The following is an 18,641-nucleotide window of genomic DNA, read 5'->3' as shown; positions in this document are numbered from 1 at the left end:
AGTAGATTACAAACTAGACCATGACTCAGACCCTTTCTAATTCTGATTGCTAAATATGAATTTAAATAACTTAAAACTTCTATTGACAATCTCAGCAGTTTCTTCTTGTTCATACACAAAACCAATACTTTTCCTCAGACACTAGTACAAACACTAAGAACCAAATTTTTAAAATTCAACACTGGGGTTTATTATTTTTTTTAAATTTTATTTTAATTTATTTTTTTTCAAATTTATATTGAGCAGAATTTCACAGAATCTCAGGCTACTTGCTAGTTCGGGAAATGTTCAAAGAAAAAGACTGACAAGAAAATTGAGTAATAGATAGAGGGGGTTATTAGAGGATTATTTTCTAGTAAGACTAGGCCAACTCTAGTTTTTGTTCCTCTCTTTCTAAAGAAGGTGAGGCAAAGCATGAGTTTCTGCTACCCAACCTCCCCCTCCTTGAATTTTCACAAATAACCTAAAGGCAATCAAATATACAAATAATTCTCAGCTACCAACCTCTAAGAGAGGAAATAAAAGAAGAATGGTATCCCAAAAAGAAACTGCCAAGGATAAAGAAGCTTAGAGATGTAGTTTTGAGATTGTACTGATATTTTGTCTTTATTCCTTTACGAAATGGCAAGAAATAACAACAAATACCTACCACTAAGTAGTATAAGCACTAAAACTTCTAGATATGTTATCTAAAAGAAGTAATGCCTAAACCTCATCAAAGTTGTTTTATATCATCCCTTATCCTTTATAAAACACCTACAAAGAAGTTTTTATCCTCACTAAGGATATATATATTAATTTGAGAGAGAGAGAAGTGTCCAATCAGTTGCCTTCAGTACATGCCCTGACCAGGAATCAAACCCGCAAGCTGGGTATGTGCCCTGACTGGGATCAAACTCACAAATTTTTGGTGCACAGGACAATGCTCCAACTAACTGAGCAACCCAGCCAGGGCTAGAAAAACTTTTTAACAGTGAGATTTGGAAAAGTTTCTAAATACATATTATATTTCAGTTTGCCAGGACTCAGGTATTTCATAAACATAAAGAGATACCATGTTTTGCCATGTATAATGCGCAACTTTTGCCCAAATTTTTTAGGGAAAAATAAGGGTGCACCTTTTACATGGGTAGTGCTAATACTGTATCTATATAAATGTTTTTAATTTTTTTATTATGCTTATGCATTAAAAGTGTAACTCTAGAAAGCAATAACAATATCCATATGCAAAATAATACCCTGGAATACAATAATAGGTTTTGTTTCTAAATATAAATAAATTAAAAATTGAATTAAAAAATTAAAACAAAAGATTTTTTCCCCTGAAAGTTTGGGCCAAAAACGTGGGTACGCATTATACATGGCAAAATAGATAATACATATTAGTCATATTCTATTTTTTATAAAATTAGGTCATTTGTACTCTCACTATAATTTTTCAACTTTTTACTCTCTAAGGGCACATAGTATTTGATAAAATGATGGATTTACAGTCTCTATGTAGTCATTTAACTGTACACTCACCTAATAGAAATGTTGACTTATTATATTTGTTTTTATATGGTAAGATTTGCTGTCTAATGTGCTCTAAGGACAAGGGACTTTTATTTCTCCCAGTGTTATCATTGTAACACATCAGAGTCCCCTGACCAAATCCAAAACAGCAAATGGTTTTGATTAATATTTTAACAGAGCCAAGATTCAAGGTGAAAAAAAATAGAGATGGAAAGGGAGAAGAGAGAGAGAGAGAGAAGAGAGGAGAGGAGAGGAGAGGAGAGGAGAGGAGAGGAGAGGAGAGGAGAGGAGAGGAGAGGCGGGGAGGGAAGGGGGAGGGGACGGGGAGGACAGGAAGGGAAGGGGAGGGGAGGGGAGGGGAGGGGAGAAGGGAGATGGGAGAAGGGAGATGGGAGAAGGGAGAAGAAGAAGGGAGAGGGGAGAGGAGAGAGGAGAGAGGAGAAGAGAGAGGAGAGTTTGCTCCAAAACCAACATTAGAGATCAGTTGTAAAAAATTCAAAAGGCTCAAGAATGTTCAACCCTGGCCTATGCCACTCCTAATTCCCCAAAATGTTGAAGTATTTAGGTCTTATTATAGATAAATAAGGTGCAGCTTATGCAACAGTAAATAGAATTATTTTTAGAAGCTCTAAAGTGAGTAGAATTAATTTTAGAAACACCCTAAAACAACTCCCAACTCCTTTTTACCTCGGGAAAAGAGTCATGTTTAACTATTCCCTTTCCCCACCTACCCAATCAATCACTAAATCCTAATGATTTTAAAATACTCTCTCCCCATTTCCATTGTCTCACATCAGAATATCATCAATGGTCACCTGAGCTATTGCAATAGCTCTCTCAAGTGATTTTGCAATTAGCATTCTCAGTATTACAACTTCCACCACACCATAACCCTACCTATCCACTCTCCATGTTACTACCACAGACTTCTTTCTAAAATACAATCTTTCTAAAATACTTCTTCCTTAAATACAAGTGATTATTTAATTACTTTGCATACAAAGTCTTCAAGGAACTCCCAGAATAAAATATAAACTCTTTAGTTTGGCATTCAAAGCCCTTCACCATCTGGGCGATCTCTATATTTCCAAATACCAAAATTTGTAATATAGCATACAAATATACAAAGAACAAAGGACCTTCATTTCTCTGAGTGGTTATATTTCAATAGTGAAAGCATACAGACATACAGAATACTTGCCAGTTTCTACACAAACCATACATACTCTTCTTTTTCCAATGAACTTCCCCCAAGTACCCTCCAACCAGTCCTTAAGATTGTCCATTTTCCCACATCCTAACCAACTTCTGCATTATCAAACTTTTTTATTTCTGCCAGTCTAATGGCTGAAAAGTGGTCTCTTTTAAAAAGTAAAATTCATATTTCTTTAATCACGAGTAATAGTAGGATCATTTCATTTGTATGCAAACCATCTGTATATCATTTCCCATAAATAGCCTGTTGTTCCCTGTTATTTTTCCACTGGCTGCTTTCATATTTAACTCTAAAGCCCTTTATATATTAAGGAAATTAGTTCATCTTATAGAGATGTCGTCCATCTTTTCCTGCCAACCTATTACTCATTCTTTGATTTTGCTTAAGGTATTTCTTAGTAAGCAGAAAATGTATCATTTCTATGTAATCCAAAATACAATCCTTGCCCCTTTTAGATTTGGGTTTTGTACCTTACTGGAAGAGCATGCCCAACCTGAAGATGATGAAGAGGATCATAATGATGACAATGTAATCAAAACATCTCATAATTCTAATTTTGTAATGTATTTATATCTTCTAGTACTTCTGGTTTTGGATGTTTAAATTTGATTCATTTGCAATTGATTCTGATGAAAAAAATGAGGTAGAATCCATTTTTCTTCCTCCAAATAGATGATGAGGTGTCCCAACATTATTTGGGGGGATTTTCTTCTCCTCACTAATTTTAAGTGAATTTGATGGCATATTCATTTAGAGAGATCTATTTGGGCAATTTCCATTCTGTCGATTCATAAGCCAATATAAAACTTTTTCAACTACTATATCTCTACACAACCTGCTTTTACACCTCCCCAGTTGAATATGTAAGAGCTGGTGGCTCATTACCACTACTCTTCTTTTTTCACAATTTTATCAGCTATTCACACATATCTGTTTTTCACATGAACTTTAGAATCAGCTTGCCCAGCTTCCAAAAAAATCCTATTAATATGTCAAGATTGCACTAAATATATGGAACAACTTAGGAAAAATTAAACTTTACAAGGACAAGAACAAGCACTGTCTTTCCATTTACTCAAGTCATCTTTTATTCACCTCAGTAAAGCTTTAGAATTTTCTTCCTATTTATGCTCTTTTATCATTATATTCATCCCAATTTATTTTCTCTTGTGTTACTGTTACACATTTGATCTCCATCGTTCTTTTTTTACTCTCAGGTAAAAGAAGATTGAGTAAATCATATTCCCCTCAATTTATGGTAATTATCACTATTGGTCTGTGCAACACCCCTCTTTTGTTACTTTATTCTTTCATAGCTTGAGTCCCCTCTTTCCCCACACCCTCAAGAGGCAACTATTCTAATATATCCAAGTGTATATTTGTGTTTGTATTTGTTCTGGAAAAAGTGTATACTGTTTTAAATCCATATAGTTTTAATTCACATAAATAGTATTGGTATTCTATATATATCATTCTGTTTCATTTTTTCACTCATCAAGAGTCCACAATTCATTCCTGTTCATGTGTTTTCACTTCTAACTACTGTATAAACCTCCATGCTGTCCGTCCACCATATTTAACCTATCTACTTACAGTGACGGACAACCAGCTTGCCTTTGGCTCCCCTACCATAGAAAACACTGCAACAAACACTCTTGCAGTAATACGTAGGATAATGTTATTTACTGTAACAAACAAACCAAAAATTTCAGTGCTTACCAAAGTAAGTTTATTTACTCCTGTAACAGTCCAATATAGCTATTGTTGGGAGGTGAGTATCTTTCCTTCATGTGGTGGTACAGAGAGATTACCATAATTTGCCCAAGATCACACACAGAGTATTATATCCAAAATACAAATCTAAATCATCTCATTCCAGAGTCTGTGTTCTTAATCACTCTGCCATACATGTCTTTCTATGAACACATGTGAAAATTGGTAGCGCTGTCTTTATTATAGATTAAGATGTCATACTGTGTTAGATACTAAACTATTGTCTCTTGGCTCCAAATATGCTGCTCCTGTGCTTTGCTTTGTGATATTGGAGTTGAATTAACAAACTACTCTCCTCTGCCAGCTAGCTTACTGTTGGTTTCTTCCAAGGACAGTAGAAGACAGAGTAAATAAAAATTTTTTCTATCTTCTTTTTATTCATACAGCTCAACCCAGCAGTGGTCCTTCATCCCATCGGCAACGACTGCCCAAGGTCGGCTCCTTCACACTCCCAGAAATGACCTCTCTGCCTCCATCATCCTGGCAGTACTCTCTCCTCAGACGACTGAGTCCCAGAGCCAACCAGGACCCTGCTCCATGTTTGAGGATTCTAATAATCCCAACCTCTTCCCTGTGTTCTCCCAAGGGTGACAGATACGGTTTTGTCAGTTTTTCAATCTTCCAACACCAATTTAGCCATTTCCCAGTAGTCAATTATTTTTATTCAACCTCCTAGTATGGTTACTGATTTCTTGACTAAACTCTGACTGATAGGTACATACAGTCAATTCTCATTATTTTTGCTATAAAGTTGCCACAAACACTGAATTAGTGAATATTGAACCCGTTACTTCTAGGAGAAATACAGTTCCTGCGAATCTGTAGTAACGATATTTCCACTACAATCAATACTTCACATTGTGTTATCTGTGTTTCTGTTTAAAAATACCTTACTTAACATTATTGTTAATTACAAACATTGAGTTCCCAACCAACAGCATTATAACTCAGGTCTGAACAAAACTTACTTAACACAAATATTTTCACTATAAAATACATCACAACCTCCTCATGCTTAAGGACCCTAGAGAACACTTCAGTACTATCTGTGGGTGCCATTTTAAACAGTGAAATCACCATCACAAAACACAAAACTGCGGAAAACATGGCTCTAAACAGACTGTAAAAAGGGCACATTAACAGTATGAGGGCTGAAACAAGAAGACAGAGCATCACCTTGGGTAGCTGGGAACATGTCCTGCTCATCAGGCAACTCAAATTTTTCCCCATTTTGTGCGTGTTGGCAAATGACTGTGAAAGCACTATGACTATCAATTATGGATTTACAAACAAATTTCAGCAAGTAGGCAAATTTGCGAATATAGCATCTGTGAATAAGGAGGATTAGCTATATACCAGTACATGGCCTGTCTCCAAAACCTCTAAGCTGTTTAACTGATCTATGTATACTATGAAGGCTTTTTAATATGTCTTAATATCTAGTATGATAAATCCCTACCTTCCGCTTTTCTTTTTTAAGGCTGACTTAACTATTCTTGTACCTTTGCTATTCCATATAAACTTTAGAATAAGTTTCTCAAACTCTTCAAAAAAATCCAACTGTAACTTTAATTGGAATTGTTATTTATACATTAATTAATGGATAATTGTCATATATTTATTAAGTTGTCCTATTTGCTATGGGATATCCCTCCATTTGTTCAACTAAACTTGTCTTAGGGTTTCAGAGTTTTTGCCATAGAGATTTTCCATATTCCTAGATACCTTAGAAATGTGGTAATATTGTGAATGAATTTTTATTATATTTTCTAGTTGATTATAATGAATGCAAAGAAATACTATTTTTTTGAAGTTGATCTCATACCTGGCAATCTCGCAGAATTCTCCTTAGTTTTTACATTTTGCAGTTGACCCCTGTATTATTTACAAATGATGAAACAGTACTCCTTTTACATCCCCTCGCTGCTCCCTCAGACCCACAGCCTGGACCTGCTAACTTCGTTTCCTTTCTTCAAGACCCAGCCCAAACACTGCTTTCTTTGACAAGCCTTACCTAATTTCCTGGCCTCCTACACAGCCATCGATCAGTTCTCTGCTTGCCACCTAAGTTAAATGTGCCACCCACATGCTTCTATAACACTTTCTACATACCTCCATTATACTACTTAGCACATTGCATCAGAATTACTTGTTTATATATATCTCCACAAAATAAACACTACCATATCTTATTCATGCTTATACACCAAACGCCAAGCATGGTGCCTAATACATAATATGAATGGGATAAATGGTTGTTAAGTAAGTGAATAAACTGAGTAGCCCAAAATGTTGCATGCTGCTCATTCAGCACATGGAAAGAACAAATTGATATTAATATAACCACTTATATGAGTAATTCAAGTTAAATTGGTTTTTGACTTCAATAAATATATGCACAAAATCCCCAAAATTATACAAAATAAAAGTAAAACCCAATCATGCTTCCTTTATTTTTCAATTAGTATCTTAAGGCATAATGCTTAAGAACTCAGCAAATTCAAAGATTACACAAAAAACATTTAATGAGCTTATAATTAATAGTACACTAATATATACTTTTCCCTGCAATTTCTGGGAAATCTGGAATGTTGTAAAGACAGTGCAAACACAAGTACTCTACAAAAGATAGCGTCCTCTCAAAGACAGAATTTGAGAGTTTTTTAAATTTTTATTTGTTTATTTTTAGAGAGAGGAGAAGGGAAGGAGAAAGAAAGGGAAAAACATCTATGTGTGAGAGAAACATTGATCAGTTGCCTTTGCACATAGCTGGGGCCAAGGCCCGCAACCCAGGCACAGGCCCTGACTGGGAATCCAATCATCCAATCCAACCAGGAATCCAATCCAACCGGTGAACTTTTGTTTTACAGTACAATGCTCAACCAATTAAGCCATGCTGATCAGGGCCAGAATTTAAATTTTTAAAAAGAAAAATTAGGTAGGAATTTGAGAGCATGTCTTTCAAGAATGTTTCTCCCATGAAAAAAAAATTTTTAAGTTTTCATTTTAAAACTGATAAATTTAACTGTCAGAGAAAGAGCCAGGTTTTCATTAACATGAAATATATACATTTTAAACATTATTAGTCACAAAAATTAAGGTCTAAAATAAATCTCAACAATAAAGATGGCTCTAGAGTGAAATAAACATGAATATTACCTCTAATAGTAATAGCTAATAGTTATTGAGGATTTATTATGTCAGACACTATGCAAATACTTTAGATATAATTTAATGCTCACATCTATAAATTATAATTTATATATAATGTAATGTTTACATCTATAAATAAAATACTGTTAGACTATTAGATGAGAAAACCTAAGCTAAAAGGATTTATTTGCCAAAAACACAAAGCTAGTAAGTGGAGAGGTGGTTTATCTGACTCCACAGAACCTCTATTCACCACTAAGCTCAAGTAAATAAGTGCCTGAATGGTGAAATTAAAGGCAAGGGAAAGCTAACCAGCCCCAAAATATCTCCTTCAATTACTATAGTCTTCAAATTCCTGCTTTTAAAGCCTTCAAGATAGGACCAACTGTAAAAATATTGATGGAAAAAGTGAATCAAAAAGGACTAGACTAGAGAATGAGACACTGAGCTGCTAAGAGCCAATAAATTAAGGAGATAGGAAGTACATAAACCTAAAAGGAAGAGGCATGAAACGAAAAGCACAAAATCCTAATAAGTTAACATTTTTAAGCACCCACTCTTGCCTGCTTTACAATTTTACCAAATCTGTCCATTCCTTTTTGGCAACAAAAGAAGATAGTAGTTAAGTATTTACAAAAGTAACATGGTAGGCAAGTAACTGCTTCCTTATCCTTTCTCTAAAAGGATAACCTTCCACAGTACAATTGTGGAAAGTAAGAAGAATGAAATTAAAAACTATTAAGCAGCCTTTAAATATTAATTTTACAAAATAATTTTTTAATTATATGAACAATGCTTATTCCATAATTTAAGTCCAAAAAATATTAAAGCTTAAAATTGTAGAGAGACTATATTTTTTAAAACTTGTAAAAATTATGCATAGGAAAAGAAGGCTTCAAAGAAATGTTGAGGGAAACTGCTTTTGAAAAAACACAAAAAAATTCTTTCATTTTTACATTAGGATTTCTAGGCCAAGCCCAGTAATTTTTCAAATGCAACATTAGCAACACCACTAGAGGGCGCTCTATCAGTGCCAACGTGGTGGTTTCCAAACTTAAAACATGGGTTGTACTCTATCCCAGCCACCTGCCGGGATTGTTAAAACAGCTTACTGGACTCCACCCCCAGAGTTTCTAATTCAGTAGGTATTGCACTTCTTTTTTAAAAACTGGGCCACTTTAATGTTTTTAACAACACTAAATAGTTCTCGTGATTACTGCACATACTTTACCTGCATGTTAGTACTCAGAAACATCACAATAAAGGAGTTTTCCTGAGTGGTGCATAGTCTTCCACAATTACAAGGAGTTACTTGCTGTCAAGCATTTATGCATCCATCATTTTCAGGATTATTGGTAACCTGGGCATATTATCCCCAAATAACCTTGCCTCCTCTTTCGTCACAAGGGCCAACTCAATCAAGTTCACCTCGATGACAGTACCTTTAATTATAACACCCAAAGTTGTATAAAGGGGGGATGAGGGATTCTTCTTTACAAGTATTGGCAGGCAAAAGGTGGCTTTCAGTTCAGGATGTGTTATATGGGACTTCTTGAAATGAAAGTCATTGGCCTTTTATTATCAGGTAACTTTCAAGTAAAACCATCTCCAACAAAGCAGACTTTGGTAATCATCCTCTTCCAGGTTTCTGCTTTTTCCCGTTCAAATAATGTTTAATACTTCTGCTTCTCCCTGGACACAAACTTTGGGCAGAGTGTCTTCCCATTTTCCTGCTTTCTCTTTTCATTTTTTGTTTAATCATATTGGAAAGTACTATAGCTCTGGACTGTCTGTCTCTGTCCAGCAAACATTCAGGTACTGCTCCTTGTGGAGTCTTTTCATCAATCTTTTGTTTGATGTTCCTATTTTCATGCATCTTGATAGTCTTTTTCACTTGAATTTTCCCAGCATGGAACAGTTTATGGTAGAGCATAGCCTTCAGATAAATCTTCTTTGCCTTTTTTGAACATTCATGAGCCTCTCACCTTCCTTCTTTCTCTTTTTATCATAGTAATCTGAGTGGTATCCACAGCGCCTAAACTGCAACTCAGTAAATTTGTTCTGTGGCATGGTTACTGGAGCCGCTGGGTGCATTCCCCCCAAGTGCCAAGAAGCTCTCAATTTTCAGGTCTCAGAGACCCGTGAGCCGACTCCATGCCAGTGAGAACCACTGGTCCAAATAAGTTTAATTATTATGTACATGTGTGTACTTATATACAAACATTTAATTAACATGTAATTTATTTTTACTTATCATTTTATTTATTATATTATTTTAGTTATTTTCAATTTAATTGATTATCTGTAATCATTAAAAATCACACCTGTTTGCTAATTTATAGAGCTCCATAGTTACCTAGATTTGTTAGGTCTATCTGTTGTTACGTGGTATTTTATTCCACACTAAATAAATAAACAAACAAACAAGCCATCTGTACATTTGATTGATAAAATGAGACAACAAATCTGGCCTAACTACTAACCAAGCTGGCAAAGGTCTGTTTTGCAGAGAGTAATGGTGCTTCCTTTGAAGCTTCCTTATTAATTCCTAAATCCTACTTACAAAATAAACAAAAAGTTGTTAATAAGAAAAGCAGGAATTTGATGGCAATCTAATTTTATAAATATGGTTGTAGGGAAAATGAAAAGATTAAAGATTATGTGCAGTCTCTGGCACTTTTCCTACTCTTTTTTCTCACTGGCCCCCTAAAGGTATGAGAAATTATTCTCCATGTAATCTCGCTCACATTAAGCTCTGCTCAAAGGAGCCTCTCCATCACAGAGTGATAACGATAATCATTCTATACAGCACGTGACAAATAACAGCATAATGTGCTGGTGAAAGAAAGGCAGACACATTTACAAATCTATTAACTCATTTGTTAAATGAACCATTTCTTGATGAGATTTTCCTACTCTCTAGACTGCATTTTCAAAGTTTGGTAGCAGTACATTTCTAAATATCCTAAAACAAAAGACAATGTTAATCTAATTTTTTGAATACTATGTTCTAATTTAATTTCTACATTGCTAGATTAAAAAAGACACTAGGCAAGAAGCATATTAATATCCTTTTGTGATTTTCTGATAAGGAAACTAAAAACGTACAATGTAGTTTTAAAGGAACTGACTGGTCAGAATGTAATAATTTGGCTTATTTCCAGAGTGACTGACATATTAAGGCCAAATTTATGTTCTAAGAAAACAATCAGTATCAAGAGTTAGCAACCCTCTGGGGTGATGAAAAAGAAATTGGAACTAGACAGAAGTTGCGGTGGTGGCACAACACTGTAAATGTACTAAATGCCACTGGCTTGCTCCCTATAAAATGGATAATTTTATGTTATGTCAACTTTACCACAACTTTTTAAAATATGTAAAACAAAAATGGGCAATATAACTCTTACAGTTTTCAAGTCTTTTTACAATTCTTGCTCCTGACATTTTAAGAGGAAAAAAAACTTTTAAAAGAAAAATTTATAGATTTATCATGTATAAATCAAAGGGCAAATAACCTTAAACGTTATTCTCCCAAAAGCATTTAATTTGATTGGTGTTCCCAACGCACGTGGTTCTTCATTTATTCTCCCAGGGCCAGAAATCCCATCTGACTTCACACATGCTGCTCATAATTCTAAGGGAAAACTCAGAATTTTCTGAGGAAAACTTTACACATATATGGCTAAAAAGTAGAGAGGTGAGCAGGTTACTTTTAACTAGATCAGATTCACACGGTTTGCATCTTTAATAATAAATACAAAATTAAGCACTTGATGGACCTTTTCCTTGGGAATTTTTTTTTAATGTTAAGACTTCTCATTAAACTTAAATTAAACCTACAATTTTTTTATCCAGCCATACTATCAAATGCACGAAAGAATAAAAATATTTTTAGATGTGCATAGTTGAAAAATATATTTTCCCTCTCATTCAACCTTTCTTAGGAAACTACTGGACAACATTCTCTCCTAACCTGAGAAAGTAAACAGTGAAATAGGAAGATGTGATCCTATTTCACAACAGAATACATTAAACAACAGAATACATTAAAGGAGAGGGTTACAAGTGAGAAGTAGGCTTAAGAGCAGCTGGTCCAGATTGGAGCAGGGACTAGAAGAACTCTAAAAAAGACACCTGGATGGATGGAAGAAAGGGGAGGGGAGGGGAGGGGGAGAAAGAAGGGAGAAAGAGGGGAAAAGAATAGATGAAGAAAAAGAGAGAAATCTAATAGATAACCTGGTGTGTTTAAATATAATGAGAGATTTATAGTTCTGTCATAGAATTTGGAATGAATTGGTGATAATCATATAGAAAATGAAGCAGATCAAGAAGAACAATATAATCATTAATGCCAGGGAAAAACAAAGGTTCCAGTAGAAAGGAAATTTAATCATAGTACAATATGTGGCTTAGCTATGAATAATAATTACAAAATAATAGTAATATAAACACCAAATATGGTTTTAGCCAAATATTATCACATAATTTAAAAGGTAAGAAACAGGAAAAGGAGGGGTATATTTAAAAAGCTGAAGGCTTATATTTTACAGTAAATAGTGAAGAGATAAAATCTGAAACTAAAAATTCAAGACGCAGCAGTATAAGAATATTGTTTGGAAAGATGGGAGTAAATACCACAATAAACAACTCTAAGAGTTAAGGGCGGTTATCTTATCTGGAGAGTGAGATGTGAAAACAGGGAGCATGAGTCAGGGAATGCTGTTTTTTCATACTTGTCATATTACAGTAGTTTGCTCTTAACAAGTGTTTGTATCATTAGATGAAAAACTATAAGGTTATATAGTACCACCGTTGAGCCTGTATTTTAAAATTCAAAGTACTATGGTTAAATTAAAACCTGTTTATGAGTAAGTAGCTGTTTATTCACTTATATTAAAATCTTATTTGAGCATCTGACGGGTCATAATCTTAGAAAAAAGTATCATGAATTCTCAAAAATTGTAATTTTAATAACCATTATTGATCAGTAAAAATCTGTTACTAATTTCACCCAAGCTGAGAAGTCCCTTTTCTATGATCTAAGCACTTATTATTATATAGCTATACAGATATAACCTCATTTAAAAATGTACTCTGTTTTAGGGTAAAAATATAACTCTTCTTTCAGAGCTTGTCAGTAATAGAATGACCCTAAATCTTACTATATATATATGTAAGCTAATATATAATATATATTTTATACATTATATATTACATATATATGTAAGCTAATATATATCAACATATATATATATGTAATACAATGACTAAAAAGCAATCCACAATTGCTTAGGCTGCAAAACTACAGTCATTCACAATGCAGCAATTCCATGATAATTATTTTCATCACTTTTCATGATGCTTGTAACTTACCAGCTAAATCCCCATGACAGCTTTGTTGCCAATAACTTACTACTTTTTACTGGCCAACCTGAACTAAGTCCCCTTACATATGTTTTCCGAAGTGTACAGCTAGTTATTCTCCAATCAATATAGAATCAAATTCAAGAATCTTCAATGGCAGCTAAGTCTCTAAAACTCTGCAGCTGTTGCCAACTACATTCCTTTCAAATGAAATACAAAAGCATACAAGGCAGCTAAGTTAAAATTTCCAGAGTCTGATCATTCCTCATTGATTACTATGTGTGTGTGTGTGTGTGTGTGTGTGTTCTGTGTGGATATCAAAAAAAATGCATTTGTGTAATAGAACAAACAGGGAGTTTGAGAGGATCTGACTGGCTTAGCTGGCATTGTGTGAAGGCAACATTCTAAGATGGCTCCTAAGGTGCTTGCCCCCCTGCCTTGTGCATACCTATATAACCCACCTCACTTGAGCAGAAATGGTGAATATAATGAAATTGTCACTTCTGTGATTATATTATGGTCATTTTAATGATGGGATACATTCTGAGAAATGTGTCATTAGGCAATTTCATCATTGGACAAACATCACAGAGTGTACTTACAAAAACCTAGACGGTACAGCCTACTACACACCCATGCTATATGGCAAAGCCTATTGCTCCTAGGCTACAAACCTGTACAGGATATTACTGTACTGAATACTGTAGACAATTGATACACATTGTGCTATGACAGCATGATGGCTATGACATCATTAGCCGATAGGAATTTTTCAGCTCCATATAAGTCTTATAGGACCACCATCACATGTGCAGTTGATTGTTGGCCAATATGTCATTATGACTGCATATTATATAAAACTCCATTGTAGTAGACTAGAGAGCAATTCTCCTGATGGCCTTGAAGAAGCCAGCTACCATGATATAGAGAAGTTCCACATGACTAGATACAGTGGGCAGCCTCTAGGAGCTGAGAAAATTCCTCCACTGGCAGACAAGTCCTACAAATACAGGAGGTGGATTCTGCCAACAACTAGTGATCTTGGAAGAGGACTCCAAGCATTAGATGACACCAAAGTCCCAGTCACTATCTTGAGATCTGGTGAGATCCTAAGAGAACCAGTTAACCAAGGACCATGCTCATGACCACACTTTCCTGACCCACAGAAACTATGGGATAATAAATTCATGTTGTTTTAAGCCACTAAGTTTGCAGTAATTTGTTATGTAGCAAAGGAAAACCAATATAAGTCTCATGCTTACCCCTTGGCCTAAGGCGCAAGGGATACCTTAACAGTCGAAGTAAAGTTGCATCCAAATGGGGAGGATGGTCCCCCGTAAGCAAAATTAAAATGTCATCATTGGTTGGGAGGATGGACACTGGAATACAGAAGAACAAAAATTATTCAAGACACTATATTCAGTATCTAACATCTCGTAGGCCTTCAACATTCAATTCACAACTCTCCCTTACCATTGGCTCTATCTACTGCCACATAACACACTTCTTGATCTACATGTCACTGAGCTAGAGACTAACAAAGAATACATGAAGTTAACAAAATCTAGTAAGAACACTGAACTAATACAACAAATTATCATCTTAAATATGCCCCTAATTTGCTATCTCTCATTGGGCAAGCTACTCATGGACTACAGTTCCTTGTCTGTAAATAAAGGCATTAAACTAACTTTAATGTTTCAGCATTAAAATTCTTTTTTTAATTTAAAACAAAAAAAAGCCACAAGGGGAGCTGCAGCTGTCCCTGCCTGGCCTGCAGGAAAGCTTACAGGAGGAGGTGGCAATGGTGAGTATGTGTCTCCTGGGACATCAACTTCTGTTTAGCTGGGTCTATCCATTTGTCCAGCCATCCACGGGCAGCTGCAACGGCCACCTTCAGCCCGTAATTTTTCCAGCAGCTGCTGCAGGGCTGTCTCCGGCCGATTGCCCAGCAGGGCCTTGACCAGATTGGGCTGCTCCTTGCCATCTGCCTTGCCTGCCACCTCTTCTGGAAGCCTGGGTTGCCATCCCATGTGAAACACACAAGCTCCGTGGCAGACGGAGTCTACCACTTCTTCCAGTTGCACATGGTTTGGGTTGTGCTTGCTGCTCAGCCTCCTGTGCTACCTCCTGCTGTTCCTCTGCCAACATTCCTCCCATCATGATGTCTTCCTCTCCATCACCACCCTCATCTACCTGTTCATGGGTGAGATGCACATGGTGGACACCATGACATGGCACACACCATGACATGGCACAAGATGCAAGGGGCCCAGATGATCGTGGCCATGAAGGCGCTGTCTCTGCACTTCAACCTGGACCAGGGTAAGGTGGGTGCAGTGCCCTCACCCGTGGAGTTCATAGGCTACCTCTACTTCGTGAGTACCATAGTCTTTGGGCCCCGGATATCCTTCCACAGGGACCTACAGGCTGTCCTAGCTCACCCGCTCAGCCACCGATGGCTGCAGGTGACCAGGAGCCTGGCACTGGCCCTGCTGTGCCCTGTGCTGTGTTCCTGCATGGGTCCTTACCTCTTCCAGTACTTAATCTCCCTTGATGGTGACAGCCTCCTTCAAAACAGGAAATGCAAAGCCAGGTTGCTGTGAGCCTAGGAGAGTGCTCTCTCCTTCCACTTTAGCAACTATTTTGTGGGCTTCCTGTTGGAGGCCATGGCCACGTTGGCAGCAGCTGGCTTCACTGAGGAGAAGGATCACCTGGAACAGGACCTGACAGTGTCCAGGCCACTGAACGGTGGAGTCCTCAGTCCACAGTGGAATTTGTCACAAGTTGGAACCTGCCCATGTCTTGTTAACTAAATATGTTTTCAAGAATGCTCTGTGCCTGGGGACCTTCTTAGCCATACTAGTCACCTATGCAGCCAGTGCCCTCCTGCATGGCTTCAGCTTCCACCAGCTACGGAACTGCTGTAACAAGCATTTACCACTTATATGGAGCACATCCTCTAGAAGCACCTGGCTCGGATCCTCAGTGCCTGCATTTTATCCAAACAGTGCCCACCACACTGTTCATACAAGCATTACTTGGGCATGGTGGTAGGAGCATGGCTATCTTCCACTGGGCCTAACCAGGCTCCAATCAATGTTGACATAAATGATACCACAGAGGAGCAGGGATATGGCATGGCATACGCTGTCCACAGGTGGTCAGAGCTCAGCTGGACCAGTCACTGGGTCATTTTCAGATGTTAAATCTTCTACCATCTCATAACTGGAGGCACATCTGTGGAACCTCCCAGCTCTTTCAACACCCCTCTTCAGTGTGCCAGCTCTGATGGAGGATGGGAGAAAGCCCTCTAATTCTTGCCTGCTCTCCATCATAGACATCCCCCCAACATCCCTACACACACATGCACGCACACACACACCATTTCCATGCCTGCTTATCCCCACCCACCACAAGGCGGGAAGGGAGTGGACCCTGCTGGGGCCTAGGGGTGGGAGATGCTTGGAGAAGCAGAGAGTGAGAGATCCACAGCATCCCCCTGCTTCCTACTCCCTTTTTATATAGTTTGTTATTGTCAATTAAGACTAGAAAATATTTTTTAAAGCCCACAAAAATAATTCAAAATAAATTTTGACTTGCCATTTAAAAAAAAGAAACAAAAAACAAAAAAAAATGACATTGCTCCTAAATACATGCCCATCCCTCTTAGTATTTCACTTCTGCGAGTGGCATCAAGAAAACATTTTAGAGAAAGCTACAAGACATTTGCCTTCCACACCCAGCTTAGCTTAATAAAAATTACCACACAAAAGAAGAGAATCTGGGAGTGGCATGGAGAAGAAGGCAATCAGAACTACCAGGGAATCTTTACAAGGTAAAATGTCCATGATTGCAAGTCAGTGTTTTGTGATGTTGTTGTAATGAATCATAATATATGTACTATAATTGTGTGGAAACATATGTATTTTACTACCTGTCCTTTATTTGCTACTCACTGCATTCAATGGCAATGCTAAAGACCTAATGTTAGATCTGAAAGAACTCATCTGAAAATTCACATTTTTGAATATATAAACTATAATAATTTTGGTATCTTGGATCATTTTAGCAATATGATAAATCAGGGGGGGAAAGCATTTTTGTTTTCTGAAAAGCCTACAGTAATTCAAAAGAGCTGAAAATTAAACATTAAATGTAGTATTTTATGTTTGAAATGTTGCAAAGAAATTTTAATCACAATTGTTCTCACCAAATACACATTTGCTTTTGTAATTATTCCTTTTCAGTCTTCTTTTCTCCTCAACAAAAACACCCCTGAGCAAGTTCTCAGGCCCCACCCAGATCTAAAAAAAAAACAATAAAACAAAAACAAAACCGCCTGAGAGCAGAATTTTTGGTTGAACTATTGTAACCATAATCAATTCCCATTACTGTCAAGCGTTTAGGCAGTTAAGAGAACTCTTAAAGGAGGAAGAGGAGATTAAGGATGAGAAAGAGGATTTGAATTGCATTTTCACCCTTTTTCCAGCTCTTGGTCAGACAGGCTGGAGATGCTTCAGGAAATAATATCATGATGGCTGCCCAAGGAGAGCCCCAAGTTGTATTGTATTGGTCGTATTGGTTGGTGACGGTGGTACTGAAAAAACCCCATTCATGAAAAATCACCTGACTGGTGAATTTGACAATGTATGGGATACAGCTGGTCAGGAGAAATTTTGTGTACTGAGAGAAATCTATTATATCCAGGCCTAAAGTGCCATTATAGTGTTTGATGTAACTTCAGGAGTTACTTATAAGAACATACCTAACTAGCGTAGAGATCTGGTAGGAGTATGTGAAAATATTCCCATCACATTGTGTGGCAACAAAGTGAATATTAAGAACAGGAGAGTTAAGACAAAATCAATTGTCTTCCACCAAAGAATAATCTTCAGTACTGCGACAATTCTGCCAAAAGTAACAACTCTGAAAAGCTTTTCCTCTGGCTTGCTAGAAAACTAATTGGAGACCATAACTCGGAGTTTGTTGCCATGCCTGCCCTTGCCCCACTAGAGGTTGTCATGGACCCGGCTCTGGCAGCACAATATTAGCATGATCTAGTGGTTGCTCAGACAACTGCTCTCCCAGTTGAGGATGAAGACCTGTGAGAAAAAGAAGCTGGAGCCCAGCTCAGAAGACGTTTATAGGCAACTGTCCTGTCAAGCCAGTGTTATAGTGTGTTCGCCACTTCCTTACAGCTAAGCAAAACATGTGCTTAATCTTTGGGATGCTGAAAGAGATAAATGGGCTTTGAAATTTTAATAAATACCTTCACTCTTTGGACTTGCAGATTTAGTTGTTTTGGAACACAGTTGTTTCCTTATTGAGTTTCAAATATAAGACTGCTACAGTCGCATCACAATATTTAGTGGTGAAATCTTGTTTGTTACTGTCATTCTCATTCCTTTTCATTTAGAATCAGGATACAGCCGTAGTTTATATTCTTTTTAAAAAGGCAGAGAGTTTTTCAGTAAATATTATCATTCCACTGCACAGCAGAAAAGAATTAATAACAGTAAAGATTAAGGTATAGGTTATCTCAGAGCACGTGAGATAAGATATCTTTTAAGATGAAAAAGACAAAAATTTATTTCTTCTTGGTTAATATCTTGGAAAA

The 18,641-nt window shown here is 36.7% G+C and overlaps 1 protein-coding gene and 3 pseudogenes across 1 annotated transcript in view; 2 read left to right on the top strand and 2 right to left on the bottom strand.

The window, feature by feature from the left end:
* CTNNA3 (catenin alpha 3) overlaps positions 1-18,641 on the bottom strand; it is a 1,483,556-nt gene that overhangs the window by 1,464,485 nt on the left and 430 nt on the right. The window lies entirely within an intron of this gene.
* LOC129069952 (ribosome biogenesis protein NSA2 homolog) lies at positions 8,976-9,727 on the bottom strand (annotated as a pseudogene).
* LOC129069728 (protein-serine O-palmitoleoyltransferase porcupine-like) lies at positions 13,861-16,338 on the top strand (annotated as a pseudogene).
* LOC129069954 (GTP-binding nuclear protein Ran-like) lies at positions 17,559-18,132 on the top strand (annotated as a pseudogene).

The sequence above is a fragment of the Pteronotus mesoamericanus genome, unplaced genomic scaffold (genome assembly GCF_021234165.1).
Source record: "Pteronotus mesoamericanus isolate MK-2021 breed Mesoamerican mustached bat unplaced genomic scaffold, CSHL_Meso_final contig_24, whole genome shotgun sequence".
In the NCBI taxonomy this organism is placed as follows: domain Eukaryota; kingdom Metazoa; phylum Chordata; class Mammalia; order Chiroptera; family Mormoopidae; genus Pteronotus; species Pteronotus mesoamericanus.
This window is presented reverse-complemented; position numbering and strand designations above follow the sequence as displayed.